The sequence below is a fragment of the Festucalex cinctus genome, chromosome 5 (assembly GCF_051991245.1).
Source record: "Festucalex cinctus isolate MCC-2025b chromosome 5, RoL_Fcin_1.0, whole genome shotgun sequence".
NCBI classification, from domain to species: Eukaryota; Metazoa; Chordata; class Actinopteri; order Syngnathiformes; family Syngnathidae; genus Festucalex; species Festucalex cinctus.
Genome location: NC_135415.1, coordinates 21,405,401 through 21,429,418, shown reverse-complemented (window position 1 = coordinate 21,429,418; position 24,018 = coordinate 21,405,401). Strand labels below are relative to the sequence as shown.

The 24,018-nt window shown below is 39.0% G+C and overlaps 1 protein-coding gene across 1 annotated transcript in view; it reads right to left on the bottom strand.

Annotated features, from left to right (window-relative positions):
- Positions 1-24,018, bottom strand: part of LOC144019184 (homeobox protein orthopedia B-like) — an 86,179-nt gene that overhangs the window by 18,822 nt on the left and 43,339 nt on the right. Inside the window, exon 3 of the mRNA XM_077522072.1 lies at positions 5,598-5,653. The gene's annotated coding sequence lies outside the window, so the exon portion shown is untranslated. The remainder of the gene's footprint in view (positions 1-5,597; positions 5,654-24,018) is intronic.

The window sequence follows — 24,018 nt, the reverse complement described above, 5'->3', positions numbered from 1 at the left end:
CTTCTTAAAGGTGAGGAGACACCTGCTCGGATGCTTAGCACGTGACTCAATAGATATGTGTGATGGAACTTACTTGTTTTCAGTTGGACTCATCCAAAATGGAGCAAATTTAATGACTAAACTTTATTTATTTATTTATTTATTTTTTTTAATGTAAGTTTTATGCTTTATAACCCCTTGTATAAAATGGCGGTTTGATGAATGCAGTTACATTTTTGTATTCTGGGGCATCATATACCTCCCTGGCCTGTGCATATGTTACATACATGGATACTTAATGTCTGTTGGGTGACCTTCACACGGCATGACATGATGCCCAATTTTGATTTCTTATTAAATCCGATATTTTTTTTTTACTTGTTCATGAGCCCTACAAGTGTTTAAACTGCACATGCACCATTATATCCGTGAGAAAGAGGCCTGGGTTGCAAAAAAATATATAAAAAAATCTTAATTCTACTGATCATTTAGCATTAAAAAAATAAAATAAAAATCAGATGCATGTCACATATGGACAGTTAAAAAAAAAATAATAGACCTGCAGTGTCTAATGGCCTTTTTATAAACAGCACAAAAAAAAAAGAAAAAAAAAAACACAAAGAAAAAAAAAACAATTTACGATTATGAACTTATCAAATGACCTAACTTTTTTTTTTTTTTTTTTTTTTACTTTAGATTAGCGGTGCCACATAAAGGGAAATATATCCCCCCCAAAAAACTTTAAATAGGAATGTAAATAAAATTGATCCCATATAAAAGTCACATAAATTTAATGAATTAAATGTTTTAAACAGTTCTGAAAGATTCAGTGCCAAGTTCTATACTGTACTAAATGCGCCGTACTGACTAAAAAAAGTTAAAAGGGGAAATCAACCAAACAATTTTTTTTATAATATAATCATGTTGTATGCACCCTCACATCTTAAAACGCGACATTCTCATGAATATTGTGTTTATGGAATATTAATAAAGCAGCAAAATTCACACGTTTTAATCCACCTCAGGTAGGCGGCCATTTTGCCACTTATAATATGTTATATGTGACCTCACTAGTCTCAACATGACATTCTGATTAATAATACATTTTTGGAATGTGCGTTATGAAGCAAAATTACCAGTTTTTAGCCATCTCAGGGGGCGGCCATTTTGCCACTTGCTGTCGACTGAAGATGACATCACAGTTGCTCAGGGTTCAGTTAATTACCAATCACGGCTGACCTGTTTGCTTAGTTTGGTCATGTGACATTCACAAGCTGAGCCCTGATTGGTCATTACCGAAGAAACTACGATGTCATTTTCAGTGGACAACAAGTGACAAAATGGCCGCCCTGAGATGGATGAAAACAGGTGGATTTTGCTGCCTAATTCATATTCCACAAACACAACATTAATCAGAATGCTGTGGTTTTGACTAGTGGGATTGCATAGACCATATTATTGTGAAGAAAATTAAATTTAAAAGAATGTTTAACTTGAGAATAGAATGCGCCGAGTTGAATGTACGGAAACAACATTTTAAACTCATTCCTGTTCGAGACCTGCTCTGTATTAAATAAGAACATATTCAAAAGCAAAACAGTGCCATCTGGTCGACAAGTGCGGAGTTGCCAGCGACTGATGGAATGAATCCGAGTTTCCCGGCCAACACACAAACGCAGCCATAGAGCAGGTCTCCATCTCCGCATGAGGCTTTTATGAATGATATGAAGCGCACGTGGCCTGGTGACCTTGGAGGGGTCGAACTGCGGGGCGGCGATGGAGTCTGCGGTGAAGAAGAAGAAGAAGAAAGGAAAGATTTCCACGGAGTGCAGCGGCGAAGACGCTGCACAAGTTTTGAAGGTGACTGCAGGTTATTTTCTCTCATGCATGTGCAAATAATGCGCGCATCTCCTGGGCGCCCCCCCACTCCCCATTCCCCCCCTCCCCTGCCCTCTAACTGCCTATTTAGGGCTCAAATTGGAACGACCCACCGCTATTTCCAAAACAAATAAAGTGCCTTTGAAATGGATTAGCGAGATATGTATGAATTTCTGCTTGATTTATTTGATCATTCCGCATTACAAAAGCTGCGTGGCGCTCAAATGCCATTACAAGTTTTCACTTCCTTTCATTATGTAAGAGAAATTAAGCCTCTATAGGATTTGGCTGGGGCGCAGTGATTCGGTGGATGAAATGTAATTTGCGGGGGGAATTTGTTGTATCTGTCGCAAATATTCTCAATTAGTGGCGTAATTATTGGAAGGTTTCTGCAATTACGACTTAAGCCGGGGAAATCTGAAGCCGCGGCTGGCCCCTAATTGCTCTGGATTTGATATTTTGCGTATTTGCATAATGAGGAAATTGGAAGGAAATTGTGTTCAGCCATTTGTGAAGAATTCTATGAATTTTATGAATGTGAAAGCCATCCCCTGTGCGGCGGATGCCTCCGGAAGAAGCGGGGCAGGCCAATGTCACTGCAGGAAATGTTGCAGTGTGTGTGGAATGTACACAAATATTCTTAACATAGCGCAAGGTCACCGCGTGAAAGCCTGCGACGGCACGTTGGCCGGGAGGGGGACGCGTCTCCATCTCCTTCTCGTGAACAAACACCGAATGGTGTTTTATTAAGAAGCCTTTGATTTTGTCATTAGATTTATATTAGATAATTCATCCAGATTGGCCTGCGAGACTTAATTATGCATTATCACAGCGTGCTGATTGATATTGAGAAAGATAAGTGTTCTATGTAATTGGTAATAAAGAAGGTAATTTTAGAAATTTGTCCAATCAGTAATGATTATGAGGCTGTGAGTTGTTAATGGCGTTAAGTCAGGGTGCCCCCTTTTGCACAGTCCACCGTCAGCGTCTCATGAAGATGAAATAAAGGATCCACAAGAGGAGGAAACACACATTATTAGAAATTGTTTATGATATGATTAGCACTTATTTACATGCATGCTTAACAATAATTGTATTGAATTTGTCATTTCACTGAGCATAATCGTTATTTTAAAGTATTAAATCTATCTACCTTCTAATTCTTCCTTGAAGTTCAATAAGGTAAAAATTAGGGATGATCAACTACTCGATGTCAGATTTTATTCCCCCCTTAAAATACACTGGGGAACAATCTGAAAAAAAAATGTTAAGTTAGATTTTTTTTGTGATTGAAAATAAATTAGCTCTCCACAGCTGACCCTCCAGATAAGCAAAATTCCACTGATAAGCTGTAGAAAGACTGTAGTAAGAAGAGTTGATTACAAATATGTTAAGTTAGACTTTTATGGTGACTGAAACTAAAATTAGCTTCCTGATTCCAAAATTGCAGTCACTTTTTTTCCAGCACATCAAGTTTTTCCTCCACAGCTGATCCTCCAAATAAGCAAAATTCCACAGATGAGCTGTAGAAAGAATGTAGTAAAGAGCAGCTGATTACAAATCTGTTCAACTAGATTTTTATGCTGATTGAAACTAAAATTAGCATGCTGATTCCAAAATTGAAGATTTTTTTCTCCACAGCTTACACTCATTAGCTGTAGTAAGACTGTAGTAAGAAGAGCTGATCACAATTGGACTCAACATGATTATTGACCGACATGCCGCCCACAGTGTAGCATGTCGATGTCAGTATTTTTGCTTTAATTACACGACAGAACAATTTGAAAAAGTGATATTTTTATGCTGATTGAAACTAAGACTATCTTGCTGATTCCAAAATTGCTCATAATTTTTTTTCTCAACGGATTGATTACCCCTCAGATGAGCAAAATTCTACTGATTGGCTGTAGTAAGAAGACCTGATTACAATTGGACTCAGCTAGGAGGCAACTTGTTTGCGCCGTCCCAATTGCTGCTCATCATTAGTGTACCTAATGTTGTGGCCCACGGGAATATAGACTTTCCCCTTTTATGTGGTTGATACAAGGCGAAGGAGGCAGCTGTTAACGGTTGTGTAGTCGTAGCGTGCGTGTCCTCATGTAGGAGCGGCAGCCAGCCCACTGAGAGTCGTATTTCGTCCAGCAGTAAAAGAAGGAGAGAGCACACGAGGCTGATGAATGTGTGAGAGATAGATGTGTTAAGTGACCTTGGTACATTACACTCTCCTTCAAAGAGGGCCAATGAAGATTAGTGCAGGCTTGTCGCGCCACACTGAGTGCGCTCGAGTGAGTGTGTGTGCAGATCATCTCCAGGCACTTTTCACAACTTCTGTCAAGGGAATGGTGTCACTTTAACGCATGCCATAACCTATTGTTTGATTACCAAGTTGTATTTCTGTCTCTTTTTTTTTTCCATTGAGATTACTGGCAGTGAAAATGATCATTTAGCCGAGGATTGTTTTTATTTCTCTCTGCTTCTTGTTCTTCTTATTACATTAATTTTATTACTTTTCAACGTGCAGTTGTGAAATGTACTGTTTCTGTTTCTGATATTGGTGTACTGTACAATTAACACTATATAACAAATTATGGGTTCCTACTAAGGATGGGCGAGTAGCGATACCCGGTATCGGGCCTTTTCAGTGTTCTTTTATTTCTGTAGTCATTTGTGAAAGCAGACTGATTATTTTTTCTATATTGATCAAAATAAAACATCTGCTATGGAAAACAATGAACACACCAGTAAATGAATGAAATCAATCACACTTGTATGATACCGCTTAATTGTTTATTTTTTGTATCCCCACCGTTTCTTGGGTGTTATCTCATGTTTTTAATTGTTATAATGGACGCCACGATAATATGGCTGTAACGTGTTGTAAGCTTAACAAGCTAATATGCAACATTTTTAACATGATCATGCAAATCAACTTGCGATTGTGACTGGTTAGTTAAAATCCAATCATGAACAACAAGTGTTGATCCAAATTACGTGTTTTATTGGTTTAGATATGTGGATATGTCATGTCCACTGCAACCCTGTATGAGTCTGAAGGGGTTAAAAAATCAAAAATCAATTGGTAAATCAGTAGGGCTGCTCGATTCTGAAAAATATTAATCACAATTTGGTAATAATTGAATTTATTTTATTTTATACACATAGGAAAATATTAATTTGTCTTTTATAGAAAATATACTTATCAATTAGGGATTATTAAATCTAAAAATCCATGCAAATTCATACAAGAATAACGTTAGCTGAAACATTTTGTTCAGATTGGCCATAAACTAACACAGCCTCCGTTCAATTACCTGATATAACTTCTGTGAGTGTCTTAATTTTTTAAAATAGAGTGGAGAAAAGAACAAATGCTCTCATGTGACAAAACAATCAACAGCAAATACAAACATTTTCATGCATCTATTAGAGGAAAAACATTTAATAGTTGAGTCAAAATTGACTTTGAATTGATTAGCCTGCTCTCAGCTCAATACTTAACACAAGTTGTTGATTTCATCGTAATTGCTGTAAAATGGGAAACAAGTTTAATTCAGGTAGTTCATTGAAAGCAAAGCTAAGCTAAAACGTTTCTATTAAATGTCTGAATATCGAGTTTATGAGAGGGGAATGAAGCTTAAATTAAAGCAACTGTGAGTTTATTATAAATAAAGGAATGCAAAAACAAACAAGGCAGATATTCTGCCCTTGCTATGTCCCTGTACGTATGGCGAGACAGATACCTGTTTTGATTCTTGCACTTTTATTCACCGTAGAGATGACTCACCAAGGTGTAAAACTGTAACAACAAAACACAAAAACACTTAATGGTGCTGTAAAATAAAATACAATAAAACGCTGTGCCCCAGTTACAAACAATAAGCTAAGGTAGCATATGAAGGTTCGTAAGCTAACGCGCTAAACACTAGTTTGGGTGCTAAGCGTTAGCTCAATACTAGTCGTAAGTTAACAATTCTAGCATCCATCCACCTATCCATTTTCTTAACCGCTTTTTCCTCACAAGGGTCACTGGGGGTGCTGCAGCCTATCCCAGCAGGCTTCGGGCAGTAGGCGGGGTACACCCTGAACTGGTTGATAACCAATCGCAGGGCACACAGAGACAAACAACTACTCACGCTCACAAGCACACCTAAGGACAATTCGGAGCGCCAGGAAGGCCGGATCCTGCACTCGATCTTGCGTCCTCAGTACTGGGAGGCAGACGTGCTAACCAGTCACCCACCCTTAGATGCAAATTTACAATTATAACCCCCTCAAATGTACAATAACTCCATTTTACACAGAATATTTTCATTATACAAAAATGAAGCTGCAGTCATCCTAGTAAGACGCTAAAGAGGAAGTGCTTAGCGCTACAACATCCAGTTTGCTTTTCACAATAAATGTAAACGCAAAGTAACCAAACACAAATAATAAACGTTTCTTCAGGGCCATAGATAAATAAAACACCTTTTTGAAATATTCACAGGCGGCTCATAAAAGTGGCTGCATAATAATTGCACTATTTCATGGGATATTAGAGCAAAATGAGCCTAAGTCCAGCCCTCGACGGCCCATAATAAGACGCACCCCTCAGTCCTCCCGCCGCTAATTTATAGCTAAAAATGAAAGGCCGGCTTAAGAGTAATGGATTTTTCAAAAGACACAAAAAGAAGAGCGGAGGGGAAGAGGAAGAGCCAGACTCAAAAACATGACGCTTTTGCGGGGGCACCAATGTGTTCCCAATGAAAGTCCCGCGACAAGCCTGAACAAATAGAATCACACGTGCACACAAACAGCGGCGGCAGAAACTGGCGTATTCGACTCTGGGACTTAATGGGAATAAAATACCTCAGTGGATGAGTGCAGATGTGTTTGATACAAATAGTCATTTTCCTATTTGCTGCCTCATTGGGCATGATGAATGATGGAAGTCAGGGAGGCGTTGTGATAAATGGCAGCACCTTGGCTCCACTGCATGGCCTATTGATTCTCCTTCTTTATTACCCCTCCAACCCAGCTGGCTGCTCTGCCCACTGCACCTCCACCCCCCTCCCACAACCTCCCTCCATTCCTTCCCAGCACACGCAGGGAAACAAATATGTGCTCCAAGCCAAGCGCTGGGAAAATCCACACACGTATTTAGAGAAAGGGATGCACCAGTGAGGAAAATCATCTGAAAGGAGCACAGAAGTGTATTTTCATGTTTATCGCTTAACAAAGCCATACAATGAGCATTTAGAGAAGGCACCAATCCACACAGCCTCCTGCTCAATTAAAGTGTTTTTAGCGGCGTTAAATTCAAAAGCATGCTGCATTCGAAACTGTCGAAAGGTTGAATAATTCGGTGAGGGATTAGGCAGCCAGATAGACAAACTAGGCAGGGTAAATAAAGCGATGTTATCTTCCACTGAGCTCTTCATCATGAGGTAATGGGGGGGAAATGATCCCGCCCCGTGCAATAGCCGTGCCGTTTGAAATAAATAACCGATTGCTGTCATTGTGGAAGTGCGCTCGAATGCGATGTCACTGGAATGACACCGTCACGTGCTATGATGTGGACCAAAACAGAAAAATGAATGTTTGCAACAAAGATATGTGCATTTTGGACGGAAGTGTATTGCATTCACTTGAAAACAAACAAAAAACCTCCTTTTTCTGACTAATTTTTGGGGGAGGGCTTTGTTTTTTTTCAACATTTAAAAAATATATATTAAAATATATATTGTTTATTTTTTCTGTTCGTTTTTATTTTTCGCTTTTTTGAATATTTTTTTTCAGAAAAATATTTTTAGAAATATTCTCAAAAAAAAAAAAAAAGACCATATCAAACAATAATAATTATTCAAAAAACGGACTAAAAAAAACAAAAACAAAAACAAAACAAGCCCCCACCCAAAAAAACAAAAAAACAAAAAAAATTATAAAACATTCATAAAAACAGTAAACATATACAGTACTCATGAAAAAAATGAAAAAAAATGAAAAAAAAAACAGAAAAATACATTTCATATATTAATAAAAAAAAATAAAAATTGAAAAAAAAAAGTCTAACTCAAAGTCTACTGGGATATGTTCCTGCTTGCTTATGACCTCAATGAGGACATGAAATAGAGAAATTGGAGGCTGGAATGATTTTTTTCTTTTTGGGCTCCAACACTTTTTTTGCAATAAGCCAGACCAAGATGACAAAATGAAATGTCTCCATCATGTCTATGATTCGACGTCACACTGCCAACAGTGGAGGCTGATGCTCACGTCTGAATGGAAAAAAAATAAGAGATCAAATGGCGCTGACCTCTCCGACTTCAATTTACCTGCTGCATCTCCTTGACCTTGAACCTGAGAGATAATAATTCAGTGGGGCCCGAGCAGGTGATAAATGGTTTGTGTGCATGTGTGCACGTGCACTTTGTCGTCGTGTGTGCGTGTTTCCACGTCCAATGCGCGGCACGGATAACAAATGGAGAGAATGGGCCGTACACAAACAGAAGTAAAACACGCATTCACACACAGTACTTGATGTGACTTTTATATTGAAAGGTCACATTTGATTTATTAGGCAGAAAAATACTTTTTTATTTTTTATTTTTGGAATGTATTATTTATGTCGGCGGCACAGTGAATTAATGGTTAGCATTCCTGCCTCCTATAATGCTGTGGGTCAAAATGACCCACTTTCAACAGGCAATAAAAAAGGTGTTGATATATTTGCAAGGAATGCAGCATGTATCACATTCACATCAACAGACTATAAGAAATGGTAACCTTTGACATATGTGCAATGAAAACGGTAAATAATCGGCTAGAACAATGTTTATTGTGTAGGTTTTGGAATGTTAAATATTCTGGGTCAAATTGACCCATCGTATAATAATTAGTTTGTTGTTTTTGCTGTGAAACATCTAATCAACAATTAAAATAGTTCACTTTGACATTTTCAAATGTTAAATGTTTATCGAAATGCTTTTGGAACATTCAACATAAAATTTGTAGTTTTTCCTCAATTACATTTTATCAACAGACAATTAAAATGGCTCATTTTGTCATATCTGCATGGAAAACTGTTCATCATGAGCTAGAATTTATTATCAGCGCTTTTTGGAACACTAAACATAGCCCGGGTCAAACTGACCCATTTCAAATTTAAAGAACTACAAATAGTATTATTTCATGATGAAACTTGTTAGAAATGGTTCATTTGAAATACTTGAAATAAAAGTGGTTGATAATTTCTATTGGCTAAAATAATTTGCTTATTGATTAGTTGGTGATTACTCGATTAATCGTCACGCCTCACACCTCAAAACCTATAAATACACCTACCATAAAGATTTAACATGTACTTTAATGTTAACGTCGCTGGTGAAATACTACCCCCTACTGGTTTGGAGTAAAAAAAATACAATGCACACTCATTTATGAAATAATTTCTTACAGAGTTAGCGCGGGCTCCATGTGGCGTCCTGATGGCGTCCACCACGCGCTCATTGCTTTAAAAGTCCATTTGGACTCCTGCCTAAAATCACATCTCCTCGTTGCCGTGGTAACGGAGCCAGGCCTAATTAGTATGCATTATCAATTAACAAACTTAATAGCCGGCAGATTGATTAGATCCTCAGTTATAGGGGCAGAACTCAGGCGAAACACGGAATGAAAAATAATCAGGCACGCAGACTCTAACCTTCTCCTCCTCCTCCTCACTTGTGTAATTACTATATGCATATGGCGGGCGAGCGGATTGGGAACGAGGCAGTGTGAGGTTTTAAATAAACCTTCAAGCTTCTAATGAGTCAGGCCGCCATGGCTAGTTTAGCTCTGATTGTGCTCCTCGCTAATGAATGACAAACCTGCGCGCACCAGCAAAGACAGACGCCGTTCGACGGCAGCGCAACAATAAAGACGCGGATATGTGCGTGCGCGCGTGGGAAAACGTATCGCAGGTTTCCGTCCCACATACTTGCGGGGACGCAGACACGCATCCTTTCACAGCCGCGCGGAAAATGTAATCAGGCGTCGGGTTTACCCTCCTATCAGTCTAATGGAGGTTAATGAATGATTAGGTCGAATCATTTTTTAGAGTGGAACTCCGGCTCGGCGACACCATGCATCAAACTCGGGGCAGAGCCATCGGAAGGATGGAGAAATGAAACAGAAAAATAATAATATGTTCACAAACTCCTATCATTAAAATGGTGTTTTGTTTTGTTTTTTTCATTTGTACGTAATTGCGAATAGGCAAAGTCCGAGTACAAGTGAGACTGCAGCAGGGAAGCGGTGACCTACCGCATCACGGAAAGGCCAAATCATGGGCATTAAAATGCAAACGCGTGCATATTTCACAGCGTTAAATTTAACGAAGCATTTGAAGCACAATCCGTCCGCCAGTAAATCCTAATCGCCTTATTTCCTATTCGCAATATTCAAAACGGGCCACCCTATTGCGCTGACATTAAAAATGTTTGCATCTACCCTCGGGATAGACCGATTATCGGCGCCGATATTCGATTAGACTTTGTTTTTTTTGTTTGTTTTTTTTGTCGGTCAATCATAGATCAATTTAAAACTGTTTTAACTTCAGAGACTATTTATTTACTGAAGAAAACTACATATAAGGAGCTGTATACTTTTAAGTTTTCATTCAACTTTTTAAAGACATGCTGATAACTCAGGGAACTCCCTGAATTTCTTGTGAGAAAGATGACTATTCACTATTTTTTCTAGTTCTTCATGAAAGAAGACTTATCTTTTGTGTTGAATCAAAATACGACATTTGCAAACATCCGTTTTTACTTTGGACAACAATGGCTAAACGGGTAACTGAATCACTTTCAAAAAGTTTGGCGAGTACAACATCGATTGTCTGTTAATAAAATGTTAACAACTGTTAATAAACAGTAAACTGATTCATTTTGGTTTTGCATTAAAGTGTATTAAAAAGCCTTTTTCCCCTTGATTAACCAGTGATTGGTGTTTATTTTGTACTTCATATTCATATAGTGATTAAAAAAAAAAAAAAAAAAAAAAAAAAAAGGGGATTGATGTTGTGCTATGTTACCGGTTTGGTCATTGTTTTCCAAAGTAAAAACATAATTTGCAAATGTCTTACAGTATTTATAACAGGCGATAATCATCAGTCTTCTTTCATGAAGGACGACAGAAATCAGTCATCATTTTAAAAAAAAATAATGGCTCCAAACGATTACTCAATTATTAAAATAGTTGTCCGATTAACTTAACTCATTCACTGCCTTTGACAAGTATACTTGTCAATTGTATTTTTTTAGAGCGGTGCTAAATGGGGGCGAATCTGAGCATGCTCCACTGTAAATATCAAACTTGGAAACAACTTTACTGATGCCCAACCACCGGTAGATGACATCATTGCCCCATTTTATAGGAAATAAACACAGTTTCAGAGTCCATGGGAGAAATGGCTGTATTTTGGCAAACCTACATTTTTCTGCTGTCAATTATAAAAGAACGGGACGGGACAAAAAGTAGGGAGTCTATTCTGTTATTTGGTAGATTCGGTTTATATATAATTATTGAATGTAATATCACGTGAGTATTGGAAATGTAAAAATTTTCTATAATGACTGGCAGTGAATGAGTTTACTCAAAATGATTTTGACAGCTCTAATCCAAAAAATATTTGATACTAACAGTGCTAACGCGGATATTTTCCCCTTTTAGTGAAAGTGAATATTGGTTCCCAATAGCGGTTATCAGCCTCCTTGACAACTAATAATCGGTATCGGCCAGTAAAAAAACCATATCGGCCTATCTCTAATCTGGAATCAACTTGGAGGGTAACATTCACACACACATACAGTGCACAGATGTGTGCCGGGTCTCCTCTGCTGCATTGTGGCCTCGTTTGCAGCCATCTCCCTCTGATGTATAACTCGTTGTCCAAGCCTTAATGTTGATTTATTATCCATCCATAAATTAGAAAAATATGTTTGAGAATTCGGCGGGCTCGGCCAGGCTCCGCCGCCCGTCTAGGGGATTGGGCTGACGTGTCGGAGGCGCATATTGGCTCGCCGGGCAGCCTTTTGTTTCCCTGCACCAGCAGGCATTTAATGAGTGCTGATGGCTTAAGGTAAATGTGTTAGGACAGACGGCAACAACAGCCACAAAAACAGCTTGCTATATAGGTTGGTGGGGGGGTGGAGCCTCTCAACATGCCTCTTTACTTTACATGGCTTGACAACAACATCAATCCCATGATAAATCGCACGCCGTCTTTTGAGCAGAGTTAAATAAAGTTTCACAACACTTTGTGTATCAGCGGGCTGATTTTCTCATTTTGCCGATCGTCGGCCTTCCATTCACAAGTTCAATCAAACACCACCTCGTGGGCCCGCTCGTTATATTTGCTCCACTTTCGCCGCCATGTAAGCCTATTTTTCTCTTATCCCGCTATTACCAAATAAGGCTGATTATTAGCCAAGATGATTCTCAAGCTCGTCTCGGTTGGCTCGTGCGCCGACGCGCATGCTAATCTGTAATAGAGGGGAGGGTAGCGTGGAGAAGCAGACGTCGCCTCGCCATCTATCACAAAAGGTTTTTTTTTTTCTTCTTGTTAATGATAAAAGTAATCATAGGTCAAGGTTTAATTTTGTGACATAAAAGGCGGCCACGATGCACGCCGCGAGCTTCGTCGCCCATTAATGCAGAACGGCTGCGAGCTCCTGCGGACGTGGCGTGGCGAGCGAGCGAGCGAGCGGGCAGGCGGACACAAACATCATTGTGGTGTTGTCTGAGAGCTGACACTGTCACTTCATTGTCATGGCTGTTAGCTCGCCGGTGCCCATGTCCTGCTCTGCTGTTTATGTTACAGATGTTGCAGTAATCAGAGCAGCAGCGTGTGAAGGACTTTGACTGACGCCCCCGGCCGCCGTCCCGCCGGCAAAGGTCAACGAGGAAACGCGGGGGCTGATGTGACGGCTACGGCGGGGGGGGGGGGGGGGGGGGGGGGGGTGCAAGAAGCACAGTCCCCCCGTGACGTCTACTTTCCTCATATCAGGAAGTGCTATTAGTTGATACCTTAGAGATAGACCGATGTTTATTTATTTTTTTACAGCCGATTCTGATACTGATAATTAGTAGGGATGTAACAATATCCAAACATCACGATACAATATCACGAAATGAGGGTCACGATACGATAATTATCACGATATTGTGGGGGGTTGGCGATATTTAAAAAAGATCACTAAATGGTACAAAAAAAAAAAAAAAGACCTCATACTAAAAAAAGCACAATATTGTACATAACAGCAATGCATATAAACCACCTACAATCCCTAATAACAATATTGAGGCACTTACTTGCTAATGCAAGCACCAATTGATCGCTTCACAAGCAAATTAGGTTCCCCTTCATCTGACAATTAGCATAGATTTTAAACATAGAAGGCCAAAACATCCCTAATGAAAATTAAATTGCACTAATAAAGGAGTCACTAGAGGGTGCTAGAACTGCACAAATGGAAATCAACAGACTTTTTTAACAGATGTGTTCCTTTTAAATATTGTGAACATGACGACGACGATATTGTGGCAGTTTAAATATCATAATATCAAAATATTTCCCATATCGTTACATCCCTAATTAGTAGTCAAGGAGGCTGATAGATGATATTTGGAGCTGATGAAAAAAAAGAAAAGAAAAATAAATTTGTTTTGTGACTATTAAATATTTTTGGAATCGATTACTCAATTGATTATTTAATTGATTAATTGTATATATTTTGATTTTTCATTAAAGTGTATTGCATACGAATTTTTTCACCTGATTACTCTTTATTAATTTTGTATTGTATATAGGGATGCATGATAATATTGGTCGCCGGTAATTATCGGCAATTATGGACCAATTTGACGTCAAACAGATAAACCAGATAATAGAGAAATCTGCCGATAATTATCGGCAATTTGATTTCATACAGATAAACCAGATAATAAAGGTGGTCCATCTGTTGTGGTTCATATCATTAAAATTCAGCTTCATGTGCTTTATATACATTGAAATATTGTGCAAAGTTTATGCAATGTTTCAATGTATTTGTTAGACTTATAGCAGGACTCAAAAGTATATTTGTATTCAAATTAATTTTGAAAACAATTATCGGCTTATCGGTTATCGACATTGGCACTTCTAAATTATTGGTTTATTGGTATCGGTTGAAAATAACATTATCGTGCATCCCTAGTTGTATAGTTACTAAAAGGGGAAAGAGAGGCACTTACACATTCCCTGTGTTTGCTCATAACCCATTAGCATATCTTAATCTCCTGAATATCATTTTATTACAGTGCATATTAAAGCACAAACACAAATTGGTTAACTACAAAAATGATAACGAGCCATTAGGTTGAATTTTTGAGTGTCTTTTTGGAAGTGGAAAAACACAGTACGTCATTGAAGTGCACACGATGGTTTTGATGCCAGGCCGAGGAAACAAGTGGTGTCGTTTGGATGGGAAAAACGATGCCTGCGAGGCGCACTTATCGCCCATCGGCAACGCTAGCTATTCCTCAGTCTGCACGTTTATCCTTGGCCATTATGGGATGCTGAGTTGCTTGTGGCGGCCATTGTTTAATGATCTCCTTGGGCTCGGGGAGTAAACTACTGCCATAATCAGAAGGGTAAACTCAGCTATATTTCAATTTGGGGAGCCGCTGTTGCGTTCAGAGAGGCCGCTCGGAGACGATAAATAATAGGACTATTTAAGCCAATCCCACCGGCTGCCTCTGACACCTACCCAAACACACACACACACACACCCACACACACACACACACACACACACACACACACTCGCGCACACATAAAAGTCAGCCCATAACAATTCATGTCCCCTCCATAAATCTGCAGCACTAAAAGCTGGTGATTAGCGACATCATTTCGCCTCTAAAAGCCAAACAGCGACAATGTTTCCTTCCCTCTTTTGGGGAGAAGATGGAGAGATGCACAGATGGCTAACTGGCTGGAGGGGAATCAACTGTGGCTCAATCACTAATGGAGATGTCCAATAAAATTCATTGGTGAATTCCAACTCGGGGCAAAAGGATTTTGGTGGGCAAACGCGCTTTTGACCTTGCAGATTAGAAGCGGAGACACCGGCGAGGTTAAAACGTTTATTAAAGATAGAAACCGTTTATGTGGTTAAAGGGATACTTGACTCATTGAGCCATTTTCAGCAGTAGAATGTTAATATTTTGTCCAGTATTAATTTGATAACTTCCACTATTATTCATGTACAATTAATACCTTTTGTACTGTCTCAGCCTTGTACGAACAATCAGCTAAACTCATCTTCAACATCACGACTTTGAAGACTTTGCTCTGGTCCACGGTTTAATGACGAAGAAAAGGGGGAAACTACAACAACAGTTGAGACGATATCACATTTCACATACAAAGTAAAGTAAAATAAAAACACCTTAAATGTACAGATTATACAAATTACTTATTCACAAATGGACTAAACAAACATTACCTCAACCGCTACAGTAATGACATTAGGCTAACGCAATTAGCGAGCTAGCATAAAGTTAAGCACTTATACAACCATCGCCAAATAAACATCTTTTCAAATAATAGTGCCATAGAAATGTGGATGAACAACAATACTAAGTTATACATACCCACAATGCTATCAAAGGCATTAGATGGATGTGGATTGCGCTGGATTGGACAGTTTCTCTCACTGCCGATCTATCTCCGACACTTCCTGTTTCGCCGCTACAATTTCCGGTTTGAACATGTTCTTCCTGTTGCGAACTATGGCGGGTTTTTTGTTTGTTTGTTTGTTTGTTTGTACAATGAAATTAAGAGTTATGTAGTAAAATAATATTCTTGACTATTTCCAGAATTACTAACGTTACTTTAATCTACCTTAATTGAAAACACTAACTTTAAATCACCAACAGAACAGCTTTAAAAGCTAATTTTTCCGCTTGGTATCGACTGAAGATGACATCATCACCTGTGCTGAGGAAGTAGGTAACAACCAATTATGGCTCACCTGTTTTTTTTTGTTTTTTTTTTTGGGGGGGGGGGGGGGGGGGTTGTTGGTCAGCAAACTGAGCCATGATTGGTAGTTAGCTACTTCCCCAGCACAGGTGATGTCATCTTCAGTGGACAGCAAGTGGAGAAAATTAGTTTTTAAAGGTATTAATTGTACATGGAACATAATGACAATATCAAATGAATTCTAGGCAAAATATGAACTTTTTACTGCTGAAAATGGATCAATGAGTCAAGTATCCCTTTAATTACTTGGAGGAATGTATTAAAAGGTTTGTTGAATCTTGAATTGCATTGAATAATGTTAGATTGAATTTAGTTGTATTCACTTGTGTGAAGCTGTTTGTGTGATGTTTACAGAAGTGCGCCTTCATCAAGCAAACCAGTCATTTTATGCCTTCAATTATTTGTAAATAGCTAACATCACCTGCAATTCAATTTCTATATTATATTTTGCATTTTTAGTATATATTTTCATAATAGTGTGCCCTGCGATTGGCTGGCAACCAGTCCAAGGGTGTACCCCGCCTACTGCCCAGAGCCAGCTGAGATAGGCGCCAGCACCCCCCGCAACCCTTGTGAGGAATAAGCGGTCAAGAAAATGGATGGATGGATGATGTTCCATAAATCGATGTATATTAATTGATATTGGATTGAATTGAATAAAAAAAAAAAAATCAAATCAAATTGAAATCTTGCGAATTGAACACAAATAATTGCAGGAAATTCGTACTGATAGCTCTAGTTTATTTAGTGCAGTTTAACATTTAAAAACAAGACTATATTATTTTATGTTGAATAACAACAACCTCTCCCCCGCCTACTGCCCAGATCCAGCTGGGATAGGCTCCAACACCCCCCTCGACCCTTGTGTGGAATAAGCGGTCTCGGAAATGGATGGATGGATGAACAACAACCACCACAAAAAAACAGTTTTATCGATAAGGCACAATTCTCGACACATACGTCATGCTGGATATTTATAAATAATGGAAATCCATCTCATCAAATTAAATTACATTACAATTTTTATTATTCATTATTGATTTTTTTTAAATAAAATCAAAATATCACAAATACTTTACTACACAAGCAGAAAAACAAAAGCTTGACTACCCCTCACAGCAGAGCATCACACTTGACCTGATTTAACATACATCTTCTAATGATGCAATAGATGATGAAAATACAAAAGTATGTTGCCTGTGCTCGGAAGACCAAGCGATTAACAAGCAGCAATAAAAAGCAAACAGATTAAGCAACCAATCGCAATCATTTGCTCGTCTACATCCAGCAGAACACTTTCCGCGGTCTCGGTGGAGACGGATCAGACGTGTGTCTGATTATAGCTTCCTAAAGAGCTTCAATTAGCGGCCTGTCACTTATCATTAGGGCCGCTGAAAGGCGGGACACCAGAGAGCACCCGTGCAAACAAAGGCGCCTTTTACCGTGTCAATTGGAAAAAAAGCGCCCATCGACTCAACTGCGGCGGCTGGCCTCCGAGGCCCTCGTCCCCCTGCTGGACCCCCACCCCGGGCCCCGCCGGGCTCTCTCCTGGGGGGATTAGCGGGATCTGCTCAAATTAGCCGTTTGGATGACAAGCGCGGGGCAAAGGACGAGCGGGTGTTAATGTCCCCTTTTTACGGGAACAAAAGCGCTGGGGATTTAAGTAACACGTCTCCTTTGCCGCATGTGGCCACTTCACCCGCCGTGTGTTTGTGTGGGTGCACGCGCGCGCGCGTGTGTGTGTGTGTGTGTTGGGTCGGTTACTGTGTGGAGATAATTAATTGAAACCAGTGCTAGTTGAAGGAATTGGTGCGTCTGATAGACTACACCATCCTGCATCTGTGGCTCACAAATCCGGTGCCTTTTCAAAAAGGGGGAAATGCAATCGAGAAAAAGAAGCAGTAGTTTTAAAGTGGAAGTCCACCCCCAAATTTTCTTGACAATATGTTCCCCCACCCACAAGTCCAAACATGACATTCTGTTAATATTTGTATAATATGAATTAAGCAGCAAAATCCACCCGTTTTTATCCACCTCACGGGGCGGCCATTTTGTCACTTGCCGTCGACTGAAAATGACATCACAGTTGCTCAAAGGGCTCAGATAATGGCCAATCACGGCTCAGCTTGTGAATGGCACATGACCAGACTCAGAAAACATGTCATGATTGGTCGTTACCGACCTATTAATGATGAACTGTCAATAGGAACCTCGCGACTGAAGCCAGAGGGCAGCCATCTTACGTTGCCACTTTTTCTGACAACTTGTTATTTTTCACTGATGGTTCTCACAATGACAATGCTGCAGAGAAATCTATGTATTCAAGTTTGACGGCCTGAGTGAATGGCAACATAAGATGGCTGCCAGTAGCATTGACAGTCTACACTTTTGTGTGTGTGTGTGGGGGGGGGCTACCACGGACACTCTGGGCCTGGGGTCTCTGGGCTGGCACCTCTTCCTGGCCATAGGTTGTCATCCCTTTCAGTGTGGATGAGCTCCCCTTGGTTGCTTTTCCTCACATGGTTTCTCTGTGCCTTGCTTTTTTTTTTTTTTTTTCCCCCCAAAGTTCTCTGGTTGTGTGTGGGGATTTGGGGGGATTTTCTTTTTGTATTTTATTATCCATCCATCCATCCATCCATCCATTTTCTTGACCGCTTACTCCTCACAAGGTTCATGGGGGTGCTGGAGCCTATCCCAGCTGACTTCGGGCAGTAGGCGGAGTACGTCCTGAACTGGTTGCCAGCCAATCGAGGTGTGTTTTATTAGGGATGTTTTAATTACACTTTGAGTTACATTTTTATGGATGAAAAGTATATAAATAAATTATGACATTCCCTTTAATACTGGTCAAAGCAGGAAAAATGAACAATATAGAATAAATGTCTAAGCAAGAAGCATTTTTCCCCACAGCAGCTGCCTATTAAAATGAAATGATGTGCCTAAAAGAGTTTTCGTTTTGGTGTTGTCCACAGAAATGCTTGTTTACTTTTCATTATGATGTCAAACGAAGGCAGGGAGCTCCTCAAAGAGAACAACCACAACAACATCCTCTTGACTGGGCCTCTGCAGTGCTGCTTTTTGTCCATTACGCTTGGCCTCCTCATTGACAGCCAATAAATCATTCATTTAGAGGCAAAGCATGGAGAGAACTCCAAACAGCCATTTCGGAGCCCGAGGCCTTTGAGCGCGGCGTGGCTGCTGCAGGCCACAGATCTAATGTGGAGTGGCTGGGCTGCAGGCGGACGCGAGGGCTCTTAAGAGACACGAGCGCATTGTTTGGAGAGACGGGGGGAAGCGCTCCTCTCATTAGACCGGGAGCTAAAAACCAACCTGAAAGGCCCGCTTCAATTTACCTGCCCTGTGCTTGGAATAAATCACCAGCAAGTACGCGCGTGTGCGCGCGCATGTAATGCACAAACACACTAAATGACAAAAACCGAGGCGCACTCATAAGCAGGCGGGTACAAAGAGGTTTATATACGCGAGGCTTTAAGAGCGTACCTCTTCAAGTTCAGAGTTGTTTTAGCGTTGTGTTAAAGGTACAAAAAAAAAAAAAAAAGCCTTTTACATCTCTGCCTCTGATGGCGCTTTTATTAAGGTGCTTTCTTATTCAAATCAGAATTACAATTAAAGATGTCCTGACTTATGATGGGAGGTTTTTGCACGTGTTTGCACAAAAGTACTTTGAATAGGCAGTAAGGGTTCGAGTGGCTTCTGTGCAACACAATACAACCACTCAGCATTTGGACAAAAAGTCAATGGACACATTTCTTAAAGGGATACTTCACTTATTTAGCCATTTTCAGAATTAAAAAGTAAATGTTTTGCCTATAATGAATTTGATATTTTCATTGTTTTCCATGTCCAATTACTACCTTTAAAAAACACATTTTGCAATTTTCTATCGACTGACAATGACATCACAGGTGCACAGGTAACGACCAAGCCCGGCTCACCTGTTTTCTGGGTTTGGTCATGTGACGTTCGCAAGCTGAGCAAAGTGTTTGAGGTTTGCACATTTAAACCAACGGGTTATTGTACCTTTTCGCCGCCATTAAAACATTTTTTCTTAAATTGTGTTGTACAGGTTAAAATGGTTCACTGTGGTCTCGCTGTTTTATATGACAGAAAAAAACAAAACAAAACAGGGTTATTATAGTTTTGGAAATTTCATTATAGTTAGTTTTTATTTCTTCTTAATTCTATTTCTTATGTGTTTATTTCATTTATTTATTTTTTGTTAAATTTAGTTAGTTTTAATTCATTTTCTGTAGTTAGGGTTATTATTTTATTATTTTTTAAATTTTTATCAAATATAATATTAGTTATTTGTTTTTTATTATATAGTATTATTAGTTTTACTCATTTAAAAAATGCTTAGTTTTAGTTTAGTTTTAGCATTAGTTTTTGTTTTTAACAAAATGTGTATTACTTGTGTGCAAGATTGAATAAATATCATAGGAAAACGAGAAAAGTAACACACTTCTTGCCTAGCATTGCGTTTCGGCTGAATTAAATGAAAAAGCAGGCAAGGCGAGCCATTGGAGCCAAAATTTAAACATGCAAAATTGTTAGCTAGGAGCGACGTCATCTGAAGGTGCTTTTCTATTGGCTGCTGCTAGATGACGTCACTTCCGTGCAACACACTTCCGAACGCTTTTATTCTGGTTAATATCGAAATAAATATACTTAAATCACATTTTAAATCAACCCCAAAGGCTCATGTATTAAATTAATAACCAAAGATAAAAATTTAGGACATTTTCACTATAATGATTTAGTTTTAGTTTGTTTTATAAATGTAAAATGTAGCTTGAAAACCTGCGATTGGTTGGCAACCAGTCCAGGGTGTCCCCCGCCTACTGCCCAGAGCCAGCTGAGATAGGCGCCAGCAGCCCCCGCGACCCTTGTGAGGAATAAGCGGTCAAGAAAATGGATGGATGGATGTAGCTTGAAAAGCAGTTTCGTTTTTATTTCGCTAATGAAAATGTTTTATGAGTTTCAGTTGTAGTTATTTTGTTAGTTTTAGTTAACAAAAATAACCATGACGTGAACTGGGGTGTGTAGACTTTTAATATCCACTGTGCTAAAATGGGAAGACCAACTCTCCATTGTCCTCAATTTTCCCCATCTCCAGGTGTTATTTCCAAAATGTCCCAATACTTTTATTCATTTAGCGCCACTGAAACAAATTTGATCAAATATTGCTACCAAGTAGTCTCGCATATTGGATTTCAGAAGCAAAATGCAACCTGGTGCAGCCAAAGGACAGAGAATTGAATTTATTTCCACCAGCTAGTCAGGCACAGCAGGTATAATGCACTGTGACAAATAAAAACACACGCTGAGGCAAAAAGAAAAAGTGAATAAATTACACAGTCAGCGATATTAGGTGCAGGAAAAAGGGGGGAAAAACAGCAAGAGAGCAGCCCGGGGGAGAATGAAAGATGGATGGAAGTTGCAGAGGAGGAGGAGAGAGGATGGAGGAGTGAGAGGAGAAGCAGGAATCCCCTGCAGATGTGCAGTGGCGGAGATGTCAGACTATTTAAATACTGACGAGGCCCCTCTGTCTCTACTCGTCTCTGTTAATGACATGCTCGTCAGGGCCAAACAAAGGGACCCGCAGCCTGCTCTGCCATGCCTGTCACAGCGCGCACACACACACAGCGCATTGGGCAAGGTGTGTGCGTCGGGGGGATTCTCACATCCGCGGTGTGTCACGGCGTAAGCTAACACCGATGATGAATGTCTGGCTTTTTGGCAGAGTGCAGACACTGCAACATCGCGCTCACAAACAAAAGTAACTTTTACACTTGGGGAGATGCTTGTTGTCCAGATTCACTTTTTTTTTTTTAAGGTTTTGGTTGTGAGTGTTTCAGCTGTGTTTTTATATTTACAAATGTTGGCACAGGTTGCACAACAGAAAAACGACATTATTGTTTACAGTCATTGCTGTCAGGTGGAAACCCTGTTTGACAGAAGAGGCAAAATTTCACATTTTCTTAGTTGACACTATTGGTCAGTTTCCGCATCATCTGTTTTTTTGTTTTTTTTTTACTAATTTAAAGTCTTCAAAATTATTTTGAACTCTCTGAAAAGTGCCGTAGAACTGCGCCTTGTCCTCAACTGCATGGAAGCTGTGCGACATTATGTTCTCTCAACATCGAAAGTTCGGATGACAACCCCCCAAAAAATTGTTTTACACAATAATAATACTATAATATAATATAATATATATATATATATATATATATATATATATATATATATATATATATATATATATATATATATATATATTATAATATCTTCTATTCTACTAGTCTAAATATGATATTCTGATTTATATTGCCTTAGTGGAATATGAGTTAAGCAGCAAAATCCAGCAGTTTTTATCAGTGCAATTTCTTTTTTTTTTTCGATGTACCACTATGAGTGTAATGAAAATTGTATACATGAGTATGAGGATGTATTATTACTATGTATGACTTTGAAATTCATGTACATACGCTATTAACGAATGTACGTATGCTAAAGTGTAATTGTTTACACGAGCAGGATTACACATTTTATTTCATTGTAATGTATTAATTTACTGTATTAATAATGAAATAAGTTAAAAGATACAAAGAATAAGGGGTAGGACTAGATAAGTTTTTAACTTCTTCCTACTCCCTTTGGACATGTAAATCATCACGAATGATTGCTATGAGTTTCTTCTTTCTTTAAATTTTATCTGGTACTTGTTTATGTTTATATGTTTATATGCGGAATATTGATGCAAAAAAAAAAAGTGGACATGGTCACATTTTCAAACATCAGTGATGGTATCATGGCAAGTTTTCTCAAGACTTTGGTTACCTTGGTGATAGTTTTCCACCATAAAATGAGCTACTTTATGTTATATGTTCAATAAACAAAAAAACAAAATAGCAGAAGGCAGCCATTTTGTTACTTGCTGACGTCACGGTTGCTCAGGTCTCAGATAACAACCAATCACAGCACAGCTTCAGAAAACAGATGAGCTCTGATTGGTCGTTGCCTGAGCCTTGAGCAACTGTGATGTCATCTTCAGTCGACAGCAAGTGGCATAATGGCTGCCCCCTGAGATGGTTAAAAACTGGTCATTTTGCTTCATAACTCATATTCCAAAAATGTAATATTAATCATAATGTCATGTTTAGACTAGTCAGGTCACATATAACATATTATTGTCAAGAAACGTTTAAGGTTGACTTGCACTTTAAGCAATAAGGACTGAAAATCATAAGGAAGTGTGTCAGCCACGAAGGTAAGTTTACATGCAGATTCATTTCCGCCTATTCCTTACTGTTTTATTTATTTTGTCAACCGTGGCTCTCAGGACTTGAATAGTTGATGCAGCGCAATAATAAACACTTTTGGAGAGAGGAGGAAACCAAATTCTTTATTGGTGTGACGAATAATATGAAAATACTGTACTTTATCGATGGTAGAAAATAAGAAGTGGAAATGACATTACTGTATTTGCGTCATTTTGCTATCTGGGAGTCACGGTTGAGACGGGTGTCGATTATTTTACCACGCAGGGGGTTACTCTGTTTCCTCACACATGCAAACCAGTTATTCTGAATCTTTCAGAAACCACAATTTTGACCTTAACCGCAATATTGACGGCATGTAAACATAGTCAGTGATGTGCACAGCTGACAGTGGCTGTGTTCGTACCATATTAATCAATGACAGCGTAATAATTTGTTTTATTGTGTTAAATTGGTGACTGGGCATGATTTTGGGGTGCTATTGTGATGATGCATGACCGTTATGATAGCAATAAAGGTATAATAAGAGAAAACGTTTTTTTTTTTTTACCTGTGACCCTAGTGGATGTTAGAATTTGGGCCACACAGAAATCTAAACTGAACTGAGTCACACAAGTAACAACAAGGACATTACTAGTTCCTGTCATTTTAAAGCTAGCTAAATGAAATATTTGACAATATTAGTGCCTCTCTATTGTAATTTGCTCCTCTACTTCCACGCTATGTTTGACTTCTAATGTGGTCCAAAACACAATTTAGTCACATGTAGGAGGTCTATAACAATTTTGCAACTGACCCAAATTGGGATATTTATTT